The 17,337-nt window shown below is 40.3% G+C and overlaps 1 long non-coding RNA gene across 1 annotated transcript in view; it reads right to left on the bottom strand.

Annotated features, from left to right (window-relative positions):
* Window positions 1-1,745: 1,745 nt before the first annotated feature.
* The window catches only part of LOC117049772, a 216,332-nt gene continuing 200,740 nt past the window's right edge, over window positions 1,746-17,337 (bottom strand). Inside the window, exon 5 of the long non-coding RNA XR_004427013.1 lies at window positions 1,746-1,916. This is a non-coding gene — a long non-coding RNA (uncharacterized LOC117049772). The remainder of the gene's footprint in view (window positions 1,917-17,337) is intronic.

The following is a 17,337-nucleotide window of genomic DNA, read 5'->3' as shown; positions in this document are numbered from 1 at the left end:
AAGGAGCTGCTAAATCATAATTTGATTCACTTCCATCTTCTGTATCAGATTCTTTTTCATTTCCAACCACGGAGGAACTTTCTTCATGTGATGGAAGTGAAGAAGTCTGCAAACATTCCTTTTTCTATTCAGCATCAGCAAGTCTTGTTCTCTCAACTTCTCCTCGCTTTTGCTTCTTTATCAGTCTGTTATGTTCTGGAAAATCTGGCAAACCAATTTGGTGTGGTCCAATAGAACCAATATTGTTTCTCTGGCCTTTAATGAAAGCAAGTTCTTTCACTGGGATCTTCTTGTCTTTAGAGCATGTGCAATTAATGTGAGCTTCTTTTGTGCAATGTGTAGCACAGCCAAATTCAGAGCACATAATGATTTCACATTTGCAATTGAGAATGTCAAAGAGCTTGTCAAGTTTTGAAGCAAAGGCTTCTTTAATATCTAACTTGCCCCTTCCAAGAGATATGTTTTTTGCTTGCTCTCAACTTTCTTGAATCTTTGCTAATACTGTAACTCTTGAATTCACAACAGGGAAAACAAAAGAACAGTTTGCTCGTTCCCATTTTTCAAGTACTTTAGGCTATAAGTCTTTTGCAACACTGGCAGCTGGATAGTTTCTCATATCCTCACTTACGGTACTTTGTTCTCTCAGCAACAGTCCATATCTTAACATGTCTCGCAAAGTTGGTAATTCAGAAGGCAACATGTCTCTTCCACTTCCAATAAGGTTGCTCATATGTGTGAATGTTCCCTGCCTTGTTCTCTTCTTTGTAGTCATAGTGAAGCAGTTATCACTGGTTGTACAAAGCAAAAAAGAAATCGCATACCATTGTATAATCATAGAATCCTAGAATCCTAGAGTTGGAAGAGACCACAAGGGCCATCCAGTCCAACCCCCTGCCAAGCAGGAAACACCATCAAAGCATTCCTGACAGATGGCTGTCAAGCCTCCGCTTAAAGACCTCCAAAGAAGGAGACTCCACCACACTCCTTGGCAGCAAATTCCACTGCTGAACAGCTCTTACTGTCAGGAAGTTCTTCCTAATGTTTAGGTGGAATCTTCTTTCTTGTAGTTTGAATCCATTGCCCCGTGTCCACTTCTCTGGAGCAGCAGAAAACAACCTTTCACCCTCCTCTATATGACATCCTTTGATATATTTGAACATGGCTATCATATCACCCCTTAACCTTCTCTTCTCCAGGCTAAACATACCCAATATTAATAATACAGATAACTACATATTAATAATTAATAATATTAATATTAATAATACAGATAACTACAATACATATATAACAGAACTACAATATCTTGTAATCAATTTTAGGCACTTATCAACATCTGTTTTCATGAAAATTTGGGAATAACATATACGTTTAAATGACAGAAAAATTAAATTTTTTTAAAAAAGTAGGAACTTTTCACATAGATATTTACCAAGCAAGACCTAAATATTTACAAGTAACCAAAATATATTTCAAATTACCTAATCATACCACAACTTTTTAACACCCCTCAAATCAGGATTTTTAAAGATGAAAAATTCAACACGCCCTAATGCGCCATAATCATCACAATCCTAGCAAGCAAAGGCTTGACATATCTCGCTTTGCATGTCATGAGTCTATCTCATATATTAAACTCTAGTAGCTAATAAAAACAATTGCTTACATAAATGGACTTTTCCACGATATTCTAATTTTTCAAGTTTCACCTGTATTTCTATTCTGCTGTCAACTTAAGCTCAAAGGCTCCCCAAACAATCAAGAGTTACCAGCCATATCCTGAAACAAAGGTATATACAGGTTGTATAGTACAAACCTGAAAAAGGAAGTTGTGGTGAAGAGGCCTCATAGGGTACAGGTCTGAGCTTCACTGTGTGATGCGCAGCCTCTGGTTGCTTGCTGAGTTCTGACTTCTCCTGTAGGAAAATATACAAGCAAAAATTATGTAGCCAAATGACTTGGTGTTAGATGCACCGACTTTGCAGCTGAGCCAGGTCATAGCCTAATGAAGTGTTAATATTTCATCTTGGGCAACAGTCCAATTTTCCTTTGTTAGTTTAGGACTGGGTCCTTATATGGAATACATTGCACAGGTTCAAATGCAAGAGCAATGCTTTTTCACACCTGCCAGACGCTTCACCTTAGACTTTGGGAGTACGGTCAGGAAGTCAGCTTTTCCACCCTTGTTACTGTAAACAAAGAGTGCTTGGCAGGCATCCAAGTGTTACAAGTGGGAATGGACTGAGCAGTAATAAACAAGAGCTGAATCCAGAAATAAAATAAAGGCTAAACATTCAGATGACCATAAGCCAAAAAAATAAAAATAAAAATCAATTTATTTGCAGCAAGAGCCACTTATTTTTGTGAGTTAAGCATGTGAAAATTATAAACGTTTCAGAAATGACGCAGTAGTTGGTTTAGGAACACCCCATGGCTGTAGCATTATTGAAGCTAAGCAAGTATGAACTTGGCCATGGATACGAAATCACTGGAGGCCCCATATAAGTGTAGATTTAAAAAAAAAACCCAACAACAACAACAACTTTGGGGCAGGATCCATGGATCCTATTGAACTGATCAATACATTATTGCTGGATAACTGAACTCTGAAAAAGAACTGAAATGGAAGCAGCAATTACAAGTGTGGGCCTTCCTTTTAATTCTGCAACCATGGCTGAGATGTTGTAAGATGCCTGTCCCTACAATTTTTACTGCTACTTCATGAGTCTTAGGTCCAGCAGTCTTAAAACAGCAGATGGAGTAATAAAACTCTGTTTTCAACTGTAACACTTCAAGCAGCTGGTGAAAGCTCACCTGGCTGAATGTTCCTCATTTCAAACACATTCCCGTCTGCAATTTAAACAGGCAAAGCTTAGGGATGGGTGGGTCCATCCTGCTAATCGGCCAAGTGTCCATTTTATTAAGCTGGGGTAAAATGGTTGTCATCCGTCTGTCTCAGGAGACAATGGAAGAGTGTGCTTTCGGGGGTGAAGTCAAACCGTTGGAGAGTTACATGCCACAAATACACACACAGGCAAACAGGCTGCTATCTCTGGGTAGAAGAAAAGATGTGGAAGGTAATTAGCATGGCTGGGCCAAGGAATCAAGACAACAATGACACAGTAACTGAAGGGAGCTTAATTCTGGATTTAAGGAATGTATAGACAGGGGAGGCTCACAGATGCTCTTCATATGCCTTTGCCTTACTATGTATGTTGGAATTTTTACCAGTTCCATGAAGAGACCTCTGTATACCGTTGCACATTGAACCCTACTTCATATCTACATTTTATATGATATTTACAAGGACACCACTGTACGCTCATTAGCAGAGATTGGCCACACAATATTCATATAATTATCCCATCAGTTTGGGATGGGGACTCAAAAGGCTCTTAAAAGGCAAGGTACAATGATCGTTATAAATTTGGGATTGCCCATAGCAAAAGCTAAAGCTTATAACTACGGTAGTCAGAGAATTGGGACTGGTGCACCATAGGGACCCTTATCAGTCCCAGTGCAAGAGAAGAATGAGGCCCTCTCACACAAAGGCAGGGTGGAGGACCTGTGGCCCTTTATGTGTAGTTGGATTACAATTCCCATCATCCCTGACAATTGACCATGTTGGTTGTGGCTGATGTGAGTTAGAGTCCAACAACACCTGCAGGACCGCCCTGAAGTATAAGAACAAACTGTGTTCAAACCTGCCTGAGTACAGTGAAGAAAACCTAGCCCAATGAGAGAGACTAGGGATGTGAGACTAAGATTCATCACCAATTACAACTCCCAGGATTCATGCTAGTTTGAATTTGGAATGAATAAGTCTTGGTATAATTGTATTATTTCATTCCTTCTGCCAACAGCTCAACAGACTTTTTCCCTGTTGGCATATAATAAAAGTGAAATAGCAGTAGCTGTTGGTAAAATACTCTGACGTGGCAATGATTCTGGCATCCTGCAACCATCCAAATGTTTAATCAGTTCAGTATTAACACAGAGGCATCTTAATAGAACAAATCTCATAAATAAGTTGGTCAGAATTTATCACAGCTTTGTATTTTTTTTTATAAAAAAAAATACACCCTGACAATGAACAGTTGAGGAAGGCTTTAAAATCCCAATAGGATGCATGAACACAAATTAAATGACACATCTGCCAATAATCATCCAATTCTTAACAAAAAATGCAATTGTAGTCAGGGGAGTTCAACAAAAGACAAGCAGTTTCTACTTGCAAGACAAAGAAAATAAGAGCACAACAACTGCATAAAAGAGATGAAACTCTTCCACAGTTGTATATGATTTCTGCCTGCGCAACAATGGCCCTTTGTATGCCTGCAAATAGGCTTCCTTTTAATGAATGTATAACTGTGGCAGTTTTGAAGTATAAAACTTCTGTTTAATTCCACATCTGATCCTTTTCATGACAGTTGGCCAAGACTGCAAAAATAATTACTGAACACGCTGGACCACACAGATGTCTGTTATAATAACTGGATTGTGATTTATTTCTAGCAGACAAGTGGTGTGAGGGCCTAGTCACACATGTGCAAAAGTCGGCAAAAGTAAAATGCAGCCTGGATAGCAAGGTCACGGGGATTAGACTTGAAGTCCAAATGGTGGATACACATATAAAGTCCAATGAACTCCGGACAACATTTTCACTCATTAGGGCAAGGCCTGCATGTTATCTGGTCTATATAAATCAGGTTCCTGGATGGTGCATATATAAAAGGAGAAGACTACAATAGCACCTTAACAATTACCTGTCAAGGATGGGCTGGATGAGGAAGAGTGGTGGGTGCCACCTACCTAAGAACTGCCCAGAGGAAAGAGACTTAGACCCTGGACAGCTGTGGTGGGACACAGAGGACAAGTCTGCAGAAGGGACAACCTGGGAGGTGATAGAAGCAAGAGGTTTGAGTGAACATGGGGGGAATGAAGAAGAAAGCCATTCCAGGACAGGGCTGGGTAACAAGGGTCTCAGTGTGAGTGCAGACTCTGACAGAGAAGAACCAGGTGCTGCTTCTGTTGCTCAGCAGCTGGGCAGTCCCTCTGAAGCTAGCTCTCCTCTTCCACTGACACTCCGAACACAAAGAGCCTTGCACATTGCTAGGCAACAGGCCAGACAGGCCCAGAGGAGGATTCCTTCCTCACCACAGTTTACAGCTGCTTGGAGTAGTTCAGAGAGCGGGGCTAGAGAGGGAAGAAGGAGGAGCGAGATGCCAGTTGCAGCAGCAAGTTCAACTAAGAGAGACTAGCTTAGATGAACTCTGTTGTGTTTTTACTTTTTGAATAAAAGCTTATTGCACTTCACATCTCAAGCCATTTCCTGACCTGTGGAGGAACCTGCATTCCTGACAGCCCCTTGACATTACCTGGTTTGGGGCTTCACTTTAGTTGGCAGGCTCTTCCCTCTGCGCTTGGAGAGGAAGGAAACAGTCCAGGCTTCAGATGAAGGGCCAGGTAAATATAGGGGTGGATAAAGAGATCCCTCATGGGCATCAAAAGGAAGCTCCGATATTACACTTTAATGGAAAACCCCAGTATGTCAACGTGGTGCCACTCAGTTATTATTGGAGTCTAACTGCATAATCTCTGACAACTATCTAGGGCAAATGGGAGACAGGAGTTCAATAACTAGAAGGTACAACATGGTCTAGGTTAGCAGTGGCTCTTCAGGGTTTTAGATGGGGGTGTCTTTCCCTTCCCTACCTGGAAATAGGAGATGGAACCTGGGACCTTCTGCTCCATCTAATCTGAATTAATTTTCAGGTGGGCTCTGGCAGCACAATAGGTTCTGATTGTGTTATTTGGATCCACATTACACTCAGTAAAACCACACACTATTTTCTGAGCAGTTCCTTGAAATCTGTATCAAGTGAATTGCAGTAGTTCCTGGTGGGGGAAACTCTAATGGTATTCTTGGTATAACTTAAAATGAAAACCCTATCTTAATTAGTAACATGTTGTAAGAATGCTTTAGAAAACCTTGATGGCTTAACCTGAAGTTTCAAACAGAAGCCTTTGGACGTCTACATTTTAATAATAATAATAATAATAATAATAATAATAATAATAATAATATCCTTCTTGTGTATTACATATGAACTTGCATGAATTTGTCAAAAATAACAACAGGAAATAATCATATTGTGAAAGAATGAGCATTATTTTTCAGTTCCTAAATTCAGCATTTAAATTGGGAATGGGTGGGTGGGGGAACTGAACTAGAAAAAAATAATACATGCATATTTGTTGGCTTGTTCTCCATATTGAGCTTGAGAAAAAGAATAAAATTAATTTTGAGCGGGGGTGATAAAAAGCTAGCAGAGATAGCAGGAAAGTTTCAAAACCTCAGTCATTTAGACATACCGGTAACTGTGATATGGCTTGAGAAGCCTAGTATGAACAACCTTGTTTCATGAGTGAAACCCTCCTCCTTCACTTGTATGCTCAGATTTTATTAGTAATCTTCTGTTTAGTGCAAACCAGAGTTTGCTATTACATCTGAACCATCACACTGTAGTTTCCATACAAGCCCATAGGTGGTCTTCAACTATGTTCTTCTTTGAGTAGACCCAATGGAATTAATGACAAGTTGCCAAAATGCTTGTCCAGCTCAATGTTGATGGAAATGCAGAATTCTGAATTCAGGTAGTCAATGTAAGTAAGTAAGTAACTAAGTAAATTTTTATTTATACCCTGCCCTCCCTGGCCATGACCGGGCTCAGGGCTTCTAACATCAAATATCAAATACATTAAAACACAATCAAACTATTGATTAAAATACAGCTTAAAAATTAGAATCAGGCTAAAATTAAATGACTGCCCATGAATTACAACCATAGTCAGGAACCTCAAGTATTCATCAGGGTCAGCTATCCATGTTGGTCCCACATGACCCGATAAAAGGGCCAAAGAGGTAACTTACAGGGTCCCATAGAGGGGGGCCAATGGCAAGATGGAGAGAAGTTGAAGAAGTAATTAACCAGCAAATGAGTTTGCCATCCTCTGGGCTTGAAAGACACTCCTATCTGTTCAGTGGTGACTTGCTTCCCATATTACTGCAACACTGTTACAAGAGAAGCTGGAAAAGTTTAATGCTCTACTATCTAAATTTAGGACAGGCACAAGACTTCTCTTTGGGCTAGGCATCATCACCTATATATGTAAGTTGGGGGCTTAGCTTTGAGGTTAGGAAGAGCATGTTCCTAGCATCTATGACTAGACAGAACTGCTAGGCTGGCACATTACTACTGCAAAGTACACCATCATTTGTGACTTGAGGCAAACTGCTTCTACAAAACAAACATTTGTCTTCAGCTGCTTCTACAAAGCAAACAATTGCTCTCAGTTTGAGGCAAGCAAACTCTATGATGAAGGACAATGCAGCGCGACCTGGATTTAAACTGTTCATAGATAGAGTCTGGCCTATTTTATACATAGGGATTCATAACACAATCAGCTGTATCTCATACAATGAAGAGCTTTCGTGGGTGGTCTACTCACACGAAATACTGTTTTGGCATTTCAACTTGTTCAATGCCATGAGTTCTCCAGAAAGTAGTCAGGATAAAAGTTTTAGAAAGTAATAAATATTACTGTGTTTCCTGATCAATGCATTTAGGAAACTAAAAACAGAAATATTGTAGGTGTGGGACAACTGCATATGTGTGTGTACCAACATGCTGCAGCTTACTTAAACACAAACCTCAAGTTTTCAAAACTAATGATCTGTGTTCATTTTGTGCCCCTGGGCCTGCCAGCATAATCCAGAGGACTGAGATCTGAAAATCAACCTGGGAAACTCAATTTCAGTTCCTAGCTCAGCAATGGAATGGGCTCCCCGGGAAGCTTTGGGCAAGTCACTATCTCACAAACTCAGCTCCCCATCCATAAAAACAGAAATAATAACGATCTTTTTCATAAGGCTGCTGTGAGGAAGGAGCAGATAAGGGCTGTAAATTATTTGGCATGCCAAGGAAGTGCTTCATAAATGACTAATAATAGCCATGTAATCCTATGTAAATATCATGACTGCTTATCTAAATGTTTGCTTATCTGAATGTTTTGGAAGTTTTGAGACTGCTGGCCAGTACATATTAATTTTTGGTGACTGTATATATATAATTAAATTTCAATGCTAGAATCTAGACTGGCCTTCTATAAAAGCTGGCGACAACTAGAGAGAGCAGAGTCAGTAAAGATATCCTCAACAGACAGATGCATGGTCCTGTCTTGTCTCCCTCAAACCACTTACAGCTTTGGTGTCTCAAGAGGCCTGAGATGAAAGGAATGGCACTTTGGAAAAGAAGCTCCCTTAGAGTTGCCTTACAGCTGTGAATTCCTTGACCAAACAGTATCAGGGTTTGAGTCAACAATGGCTTATGAAGGATATGAAGCTGGGATTCAGCTTAGTGTGCCATAACTCAAGTCTGGACAAAGGTAGGAATTGCAGAGAGACAAACTATAAGCGACAGATAAGACACTGTGCAATCAAATAGGCCATTGTGTCAGGGACCCCTATGAAAGCCACCACATCAGGCTGGCTTGCTGTTCTAAGCAGCTAGGAGATCTGTTCCAGCTGACTCCCAGCTGCTCCACTGTTGGGATCACACATGAGCAGAGTGCTGCTGCACTTGGATCCTCTGTGCTATATGCATCTGGTTGGCTACTGTGAGAACAGAATGCTGGCTGAGAGATGGGCTTTTGGACTGATCCTGCCCCAGGGGTCTTCTTGTGTTAGTATGGCTACAGGCTGCCTTTTGCACTGCTCCAACCTTGTTTTACAGGAGAAGGGAATGATACAAAAATAACCCCGATAAATCTTATTTGATCCGGTCTCAAACAGTGGCGACCCAGGTGATTCCAGAAAGCATGTAAGTACAGTGTAAAGGCCAGAATCCTGTATTCAGAGATATACTGCCTCTGAACCTGGACACTCCTTTTAGTTTTCATAACTAATAGCCACTGAAAGGCCTTCTCTCTATCTTCTGTTAGCGAATTTCATAACAGTTATGAGTTCTGCAGAGAAGGAACAGGATGTAGCACTGGGGAGAGAGGGGACTCGCTACTTGCTTCAAAATATGCATCATTTTATAAATGTCTACTGTATATCTCTCGTCTTGTTTCTAATCTAAAAGGGTCCAAATGTTTTCACCTTTCCTTTCAAGGAAAGTGTTCCAACACCCTAGATCAGTTTTGATGCTTTTTCTTTTAGGCTGACCACACTAGTTGTAGCAGCTTCACAAAATGAGCTGTAGGTAACTCATCCACCACCCAGATGTCAAGCAAGAATCTTACAGCTTGGGTTTCAATAAGTAGCTTTGGTGAATGCATCACATTCCTTGAATCTAACACAAATGTGGCCTGCTCATTTCAGTTTATCTGTTTCTCATTTTTCCAATATTAAACTCAGTTCTCCACATTTTGATATCAGTCTGCATTTTTTTTTAAAAAAATTATTCATGAAAATGAATCAACACTTTACTACAAATTTCTAATATGCTCACTTTTTTTGTATACAATTTTGCCTAATACCAATGGTTATGTAAGCAATTTTTTATTATACAACACGTTTTTGTAACACATGGATTTTTATGCATACCAAACAAATTTTTGTATACCTTAATTGGCTGGAGAACTGCATTGAAAGATTTGGAGAAGTGCGAATTTTGAAGGATGGCTGTGTTTTCCTTTTTCACATTGTTTTAGGAAGTGTAAATTAGGTTCACCATTAAATGTGAACAACGTCACATTTCTCCCCAATCTCTACTGCCTTCTCTCTAACCTCTGTTCCAAGAAGCCCCAATGTTTATGGTACTTTAAGCTCTGGACGTCCAGGTCAAACTAGTTCACTTGTTACAGTCATGTTTTGCCCTGGGCAAATCTGATTGAGGCAGTGTGAGTGAGTGTGGAAGAGATCTGCTTAACTACCACAGTTTACAACCAAAGCATGGTCAGGAAACTTATTCCAGCTGAGAATTGACTCCTGATCTCCACACACACACACACACACACACACACAAGTGTCTGTCTGTGTGTAGAACTTAGTCCAACTAAGCTTGTGAAACTTGTGCCTACAAAATACCATAAATGTAATTTCTCCATCTATCTATCTATCTATCTATCGATATATATATATATATATATATATATATATATATATATATATATCGCTTTAATAACACAGTTTCCCTATGAAAAGTTGATTTGCCACAGAGGTAAAAACAAAAAGAATTTCACACAGTGATTATCTGGGCAGTAAAAATCCCAACGAATATGCTTCAAAGGATTGCAACTAGCTACATGTAATGTGTTTAAACAGAGAATTTTCAGAACATCTCGTTCATTTGAGTCCAGACAAGCCATGTACTTTCCACAAATCTTTACGTTGTGTTCCACAGTGGCTTGACCTATTCAAGAGCAGCAATTTCTGTTTACTGTAAGATTGTGAAAGACAGACACCAAATGAAAATCATCAGTTATCTGCAAGTGCCTGCCTAATGTTTCTGCTTATTCTAATGTACTAGAAGCACTATCAAGATAACCTCTGATGTGATCCCAGGCAGTCTTCAGCTGGCCCTAATAAATCCATTCCTCGCTCACTGTGGAAGTCACTGACTTCTTTGAGCAAAGATAATGAAGGTTATTGGGATTCTACCACTGGATACAGAATCATTAAAGAAAGATAGTCCACAATTTATGGCCCTAGTCTGTGGACAGCAGGGCATTATTTTAACAATAAAATTGCAATCTGCAAGGGAAGTGGCCAAACTGAAGGAGCCACATAAAGACTTATAATTAGTATCAATCACTGTGACACTACTCTAGACATCTTTATTGCTTTAAACACACTAATCAAATACTTCTGCATTCAGATAGAAAGATTGATAGGCAGATCGACACAGAGAACATCCCCACAGAGAGCAATTTTAAATTATCAGTTGAAAAAGGTAACACAAAAGACAAAATACATTTAAATGGAGATGCAGTGCAATGACTGAACACATTGCAAACTTAGCTAGCCATATATTTCTGCTATCATTCGTAACTTATATTTAAGAAGTAAAATGTTCTGCTGATCTCTCTCAGAATGCCGTACAACTTGCATAAAATTAAAGGCAGTGTGGTGCAGAGTGTTAGACCACAGAGCCCTGGGTTCAAATATCTGCCCAGTCATAAGGCCCACTGAGTGACGGTAGTCTGTTCACTACTTCTCAACTTAGCCTTGCACGTTCTTGTGAGGATACACTGAAGGATCCCATTAATGCAACCTTTGTTCTCTGGAGCAAAAGCAGGATCCAAACAAAACAGAATCAATCACCCTATCAGGAATTTAACTACCATTGTGACATGCTACAGTATCCAGTGGCATCCATATTCAGTTTCACACCGCACACATGCTAAAATACACTGTTATTACTGCTGCTCATATAAATAGTTTAGCATTCATGATCAAGAAATTCTGCAGCATCTCAACCACCCTTTAGGCCCAGATGGAGCTGTTCTAAACGGGCCTTTGAAAGAAGAAAAGTTCCCACATCACAGTCAAGCAACAGTATCTTCAACCAGAATTACACACTTGCCTTCACAAGTACTTATATGAAAACATGTTTTGAATGCCACTGAATCAGAATGACACTGCTAATTAAAAGAGCTTCAGCACACACTCCAAAGCAACAGTTCTAAAATATGAGATGCTGAAGGAGCCATGACCCTCTGACAGCTGAATCCCAAACTCTTCTCCACTTCCACAAGTTATGTTAGACAGGAGGTACAGTCCGTATTCCACCCTATTTACAGAGTCTTAAAACTGCACAAAACCAAATCATCCGTCTAAAACTGTATGGCACGCTAACCGTATAAAGACTACACAATTTAAACAAAGGCATCATCCACAGCCACAAAATGTTTCCCAAACTAGGGGTGATTCGACATTGCCTTTGGAAAATGCTCCAGTTCAGGCTTTGACAGAACTTCTGAGGAGAAGATGTGACGTGTCACACAGATGCATAAGCAGGTTTTCATGCAGATTATGACAAGACAGTCAGCTTTCAGCGGGGGTGCATGCCAGCTTTTGGAGTGCCAAGACCCAGGAAACCTGGCTGTTAGTTGGTGGTAGGGATGGGGGACAATTTTAAAAATGTGAATCTATCTAATTTGCAGTCCCTGGAACGGTATGTGAACTGAAACAAAGTTATCCTTTAAAATTTGCACGTCGTCAATCTTGGCAATGCAGTTCTCCAATCAAACTAATGCATATATTAGGGGGGAAGGTGTTTTAAAATGCATTATACTGAGATAATTGCTTGCAAATATGGGTACATTAGGGCAAATAAAACAGATTAAAGATAGTGTCTCCTCAGTCTTTTATTCTTGTAAGATGATTCGTCAAAAGTGGCAGAAAAACAAATATTTTTCAAATATTTTAAGTGAGTTAATGGTTCATCAAAATGCACTCTCCTTCTGTAGTCAAACGGCAACAAGTCAGGAGAAGGGAGAACTCAAACATTTAAAAAAAAAGAAAGAAGAAGAAGAAGAGCCCCCTGTTTTCATAATAAATGTTCTTGTTTTTAAACTAGCACCACACACTCAACCTGGCTACTATTCAACTTTGCTCATCTTCTGAGATAACATCAGTGGTGCAACACGATGACTAAGAATGCTTTGTATCCAGGACTAACTGTCCAACTTCAGGCTGCTTGAGGGTTTCATTGCCATCATTCTTTTCTTGCTGAAGTCAATACAGAGAACATGCTGTACAGTAGCCTCCCTAAAGACGATTGTGAAAGCTCCCATGAAATGCTTCCTGCAATGACCTTATCATCTAGTTGAAAACAAAAACAACGACGGACAGACACAGCAACTTTACTACAGATGAGTCAGGAACTGGCTCTGCAGAGTCAACGCTGCTTCTGTCTCTGACAGAACAGATGACAGTAAACAAGGCTTGCACAAAAGGGAAAATGAACAACACACGTCAGAAGACAGTCACTTCCTGGTCTGAATACTCCTGTTTTTACCAAAACCCAACCTTCTGCCCTCCCACACCTCCAATAAAAAAGGAAGACAATAAAAGCAATAGTCAGTCCTCTGGATTTGATGAGCATCCTTTTATGAGAAGCTTGGGGTAGAGGATATGACTGTTCACAGAAACCCATCATCTTCTCTCTGGCTGAGTCCTGCCAAAGCAGATAAAGGGGCTACGCATATTGCAATAACATTTCTAATATGAGAAGACAGTGGGGGGAATGGTCATATTGTGCTTTTCTGTGGCAAGGGGGGGGGCTATGTAGAAGTTAAGCACTGGATTCCATTCTATTTTGGTGTGTGGACGATGAAGCTTAAGGAAATATAAAGAAATGCAATGAAAGAAGTGGCTGTCAGTTTGGACACAGAGGCGCCTCTGTTCATGAAGCTGGGGCATAAGGGAAAAGAGGAGAGATTTAAGCTCTGTAAATCACAGGGCATACTCACACAAAAGCTCTGGCCCCATCTTGACTACATTCATCACCGCTGCCAGACACTGGAAGCGAGAGTAAATGGCAAGCAAATTAAAGCAAGCATCCACCCTGGGAAGGAATGTGTTGTTGCTGCATTGCACTTGTATAAACAAGACACCTTGCACCAGGGGCCTCGTTACATATCATACACTTTGCATAGCACAAATGCTACTGATGAACCATTTGCAAATGTCTGCAGTATACAGACACACCTGCAGGGCAGCTTGGAGTTAGCAGCCATTTCCAATCATATGTACACATATCAGCAAACCTGTTCGCTGCCACATATTATATAAAGCGGCCCAAATGTGTGTCAAGAAAGGACCAAAAAGTTGACAGAAAGATGACAAAAAGTTTAATAACTCATCTGAGTGCTGGCACAGAAGGTACCAAAGTCCATAACAGAAGAATTCATAAAGAATTCAGTTCCCAACAGACTATGGGCCAAACTAGGGCTGCATTCACACAGTAGTTTATTCCATTTCCCTAAATGCTAATTTCTGCATTATAGCTGAACTTTCACATGAAAGTTCTGCATTATAGCTGAACTTTCACATGATGTAAAAGTCCCTTTTGGGAAACGAATGGAATATAGTGCATGTTTAGTGCTCATTTCTGTGTTATTTGATTCCAGGAGAGAGAGAAAAAACCATTTGCAGTCCACTAAACCTGGATAATCACAAAAGTGTCAAAATTTGGGGCAAAATGCCAGCATACAGTTCTTTCCTGCTGTTTTCATTTGGGAACAGAAGCATTTGTCTCCAGAAAGCATAGGGGAGTAGTGACATTGTCCAATGACGTTCACTGTTGTGTCCCTGCACACCCACTGGTGTGAATGAAATTTAGCACTACATCCTGGCATATCAGTTAAAAAGCCACAGTTTCATAACACAAGTGATACTGCGGTATGAAAGGAATGTTAGGAAACAGGACAGAAGCACTAGCATTATAATAAGGAAAGCTAATGCAATATTCTCCATGTCTGAATGCAGCCTTGATGTGGCATGACTCTTGCAACTATCTGAAGACACTGCAAGCTTGAAAAGGCTTGGAAACTTTATGAGGTGGGTGCTCCATTCACAGAAGACTTACAGCACAATCATATACATGCAGCTTCAGAAGAAAGTCCCACTATGCTCTGTAGTACTTATTTCCAAGTAAGCGTGCTTAGGCTGCAACTTTAGAAATGAACTCCACATTGCTACTGTGCCTTCGACGTGATTCACCCCTAGAACCACAAACTACAAGTAGAATGTGAACATAATACATTATTATAATGCAGTTTGTAGTTAAAATTCTCTGAATCACGGAAGTGATGGATGATAAAAACGAGCCACCTTCTTTTCCTGAACCCTCGATTTTTCTTTCCCTTATGCCACTGCAAACTAGCCCCCTTCTATGTACCATATTATAATGAATGCCATTGTTATTAGAGATGTGCAAAATTTATGTGACTGGAGCAAAGGCCATTTGCAATTGTCTGAGCCATGGAATTAATCATCAGCCAAGACTTTAAAATCACAGCTAAGAGACAGCAATCACAACCACCATGCATCATAATGACAAAATATGCAGATTGTCTTGGGAAAGAAAAGAACATACCCTCTTCCATCCTTGAGTTTTGGCAGAGCAGGAAGCATGTTAATAAACATGCTTATCTCAATCAGTATTTTTCTCTCTTACATTTCAGTACAGCAGAAACGTTAAAGGCAGCAATGTCACAAATTATGTTACACATAATGAAAAGTCTATTACAGGGGAGATAATAGCATGCTTCCTTGAAGAAGAGAAACAGAAGAGTCCCCAAAAAGTCTGAAAATCAGCAGAAAAGTAAAGAAACAACCAGGAGTGCAAGCTGTTGAAATAACAGCCGAAAACAAGGAAGATACAGTGGTACCTCAGGTTACATATGCTTCAGGTTACATACGCTTCAGGTTTCATACTCCGCTAACCCAGAAATAACGCTTCAGGTTAAGAACTTTGCTTCAGGATAAGAACAGAAATCGTGCTCTGGCGGCGCGGCGGCAGTGGGAGGCCCCATTAGCTAAAGTGGTGCTTCAGGTTAAGAACGGACCTCCAGAAGGAATTAAGTTCTTAACCCGAGGTACCACTGTATCAGGAATAGCTCCTGCTTACCCTTATCCCAGCACTGAGAGGTTGGTTTTATGTGTACACATGGATAAAATATATAACCCTGCCTTACCAGCACAGGGCATGTCTTGCTATGGCTTTTCTGACAGCAACCACAGCTGGGAAAGAAAGCATTCTGTCTGCAAAAACATACTCCTGGCTGAAAACGCAGCTTCTTGAAGCCACTGTTTGTTGTCATTGATTTAAATTATGTTTCATTTATAATCCAATAAAAACTCTTCAAAATTGCTTACAAAACATCCTAAATTACAAGGTATAAAATACACAGTTTTGGTGTAGTCTCCTCTGAAGATCTGTTGGGGTAAGAAATGTCTTGGACTTGACAGACACACACACACTTGACACACACGTGTGTGTGTGTGTGTAACCCATGACCACCTCTGTGCACTTGACACACCTGATGAAGTCAGCTGTTGCCTGAAGAGCTAACCAGTTATAGGGTACCACATTATTTTGTTTTTGGATTTTCAATAAATAAATAAATTCAGCCTCAATGGCATAAAACTGTCACATTCCAAAGGTTTTTGTCATTGGCTATCCTCTTGAAACACATCATCCAAGGACTTTAATTTTAGTATTCAAAATGTAACAGTAACGTCCTGTTGGGATTAATATAATGCTGATGGGGGGCGGGGCGGGGCGGGAATTGCAGCAGCTTGCCCTGTTCAAAGTGGTGGGTCTCAATATGAGATATTAACGCACTGGTGTTTTACTAACCATTCTTAGCCTCAAACTGTTGTTTGCTTGGTTGTAATTGAAGCAGGTTTGCAAACTGTGGTTTGAGCTACCCATGGTTGGTAAAAACCATAATGCAGGCTCAGTGATAACCAAGGCTTCTTGTGAGCATGAAAGAGAAGCAGAAAACAACGTTAGAACTGTTGTGGTACTTCCATCCTCTTACCATGGTAAGCAAGGCAGCGTTATTCGTGCATCAAGACTAAGAATTAACTGCAAACCTGACTAAATCCACAATCACAACTAATCTAATAATAATAATAATAAATTTTAAAAGCAAGCTAATAAGCAAGCAAGCAAACAAACAAACAAAAAATATCTCTATAAGATCTATTATCTTACATCCAATACAGTTCTGTACACTAGATGCCACAACCCTTAGCCTGAAATGGTGTGGAAAGCCAAGAAACCCTTTCCAATGCAACACTGGCTTGCTCTCATGCAGTAATGATGCCGTGCAGATGTTGCTGAACTACAAGTCCAAGCACTGCCATTCATGGGCCTTGCTGCCTAAGGCTGAAGGAAGCTGGAACCCAACAACATCTGGAGGGCACCATTTTGTCTGTCCCTGGAGTAATAGAAGCTCCATCCTTCTACAGATGAATGTGCAGGGAAGGCCTCAGCCGACTGGGTTCAACTCCTTTGAAATGAGCCCAGCCAAACAAACATGCAGCTGAAAGAAGTATTGGATGCAAAGGCTCAATTAGGCATTGCATAAAATCTGCACGCACCCAAGGTTGTGCCTCTATATTCCTGCTTAGAAGCTCATAAAATCTGAACTGGCCAGCAGATAACGTTTTAGAGTAAAATAGCTTCTGACTGGCTGGCGTGTTATGTTCCTTTAATGTCATGAACACACACTATGCCAGACAGACAACAATCCGACAAAGATTCCATTAGGTACGATCAATACACACTTGGCAGCAGACACTGCAGATGTATC

The sequence above is a fragment of the Lacerta agilis genome, chromosome 7 (genome assembly GCF_009819535.1).
Source record: "Lacerta agilis isolate rLacAgi1 chromosome 7, rLacAgi1.pri, whole genome shotgun sequence".
In the NCBI taxonomy this organism is placed as follows: domain Eukaryota; kingdom Metazoa; phylum Chordata; class Lepidosauria; order Squamata; family Lacertidae; genus Lacerta; species Lacerta agilis.
Note: the sequence above shows the minus strand (reverse complement) of the source record. Positions and strands in the feature narration are given on the sequence as shown.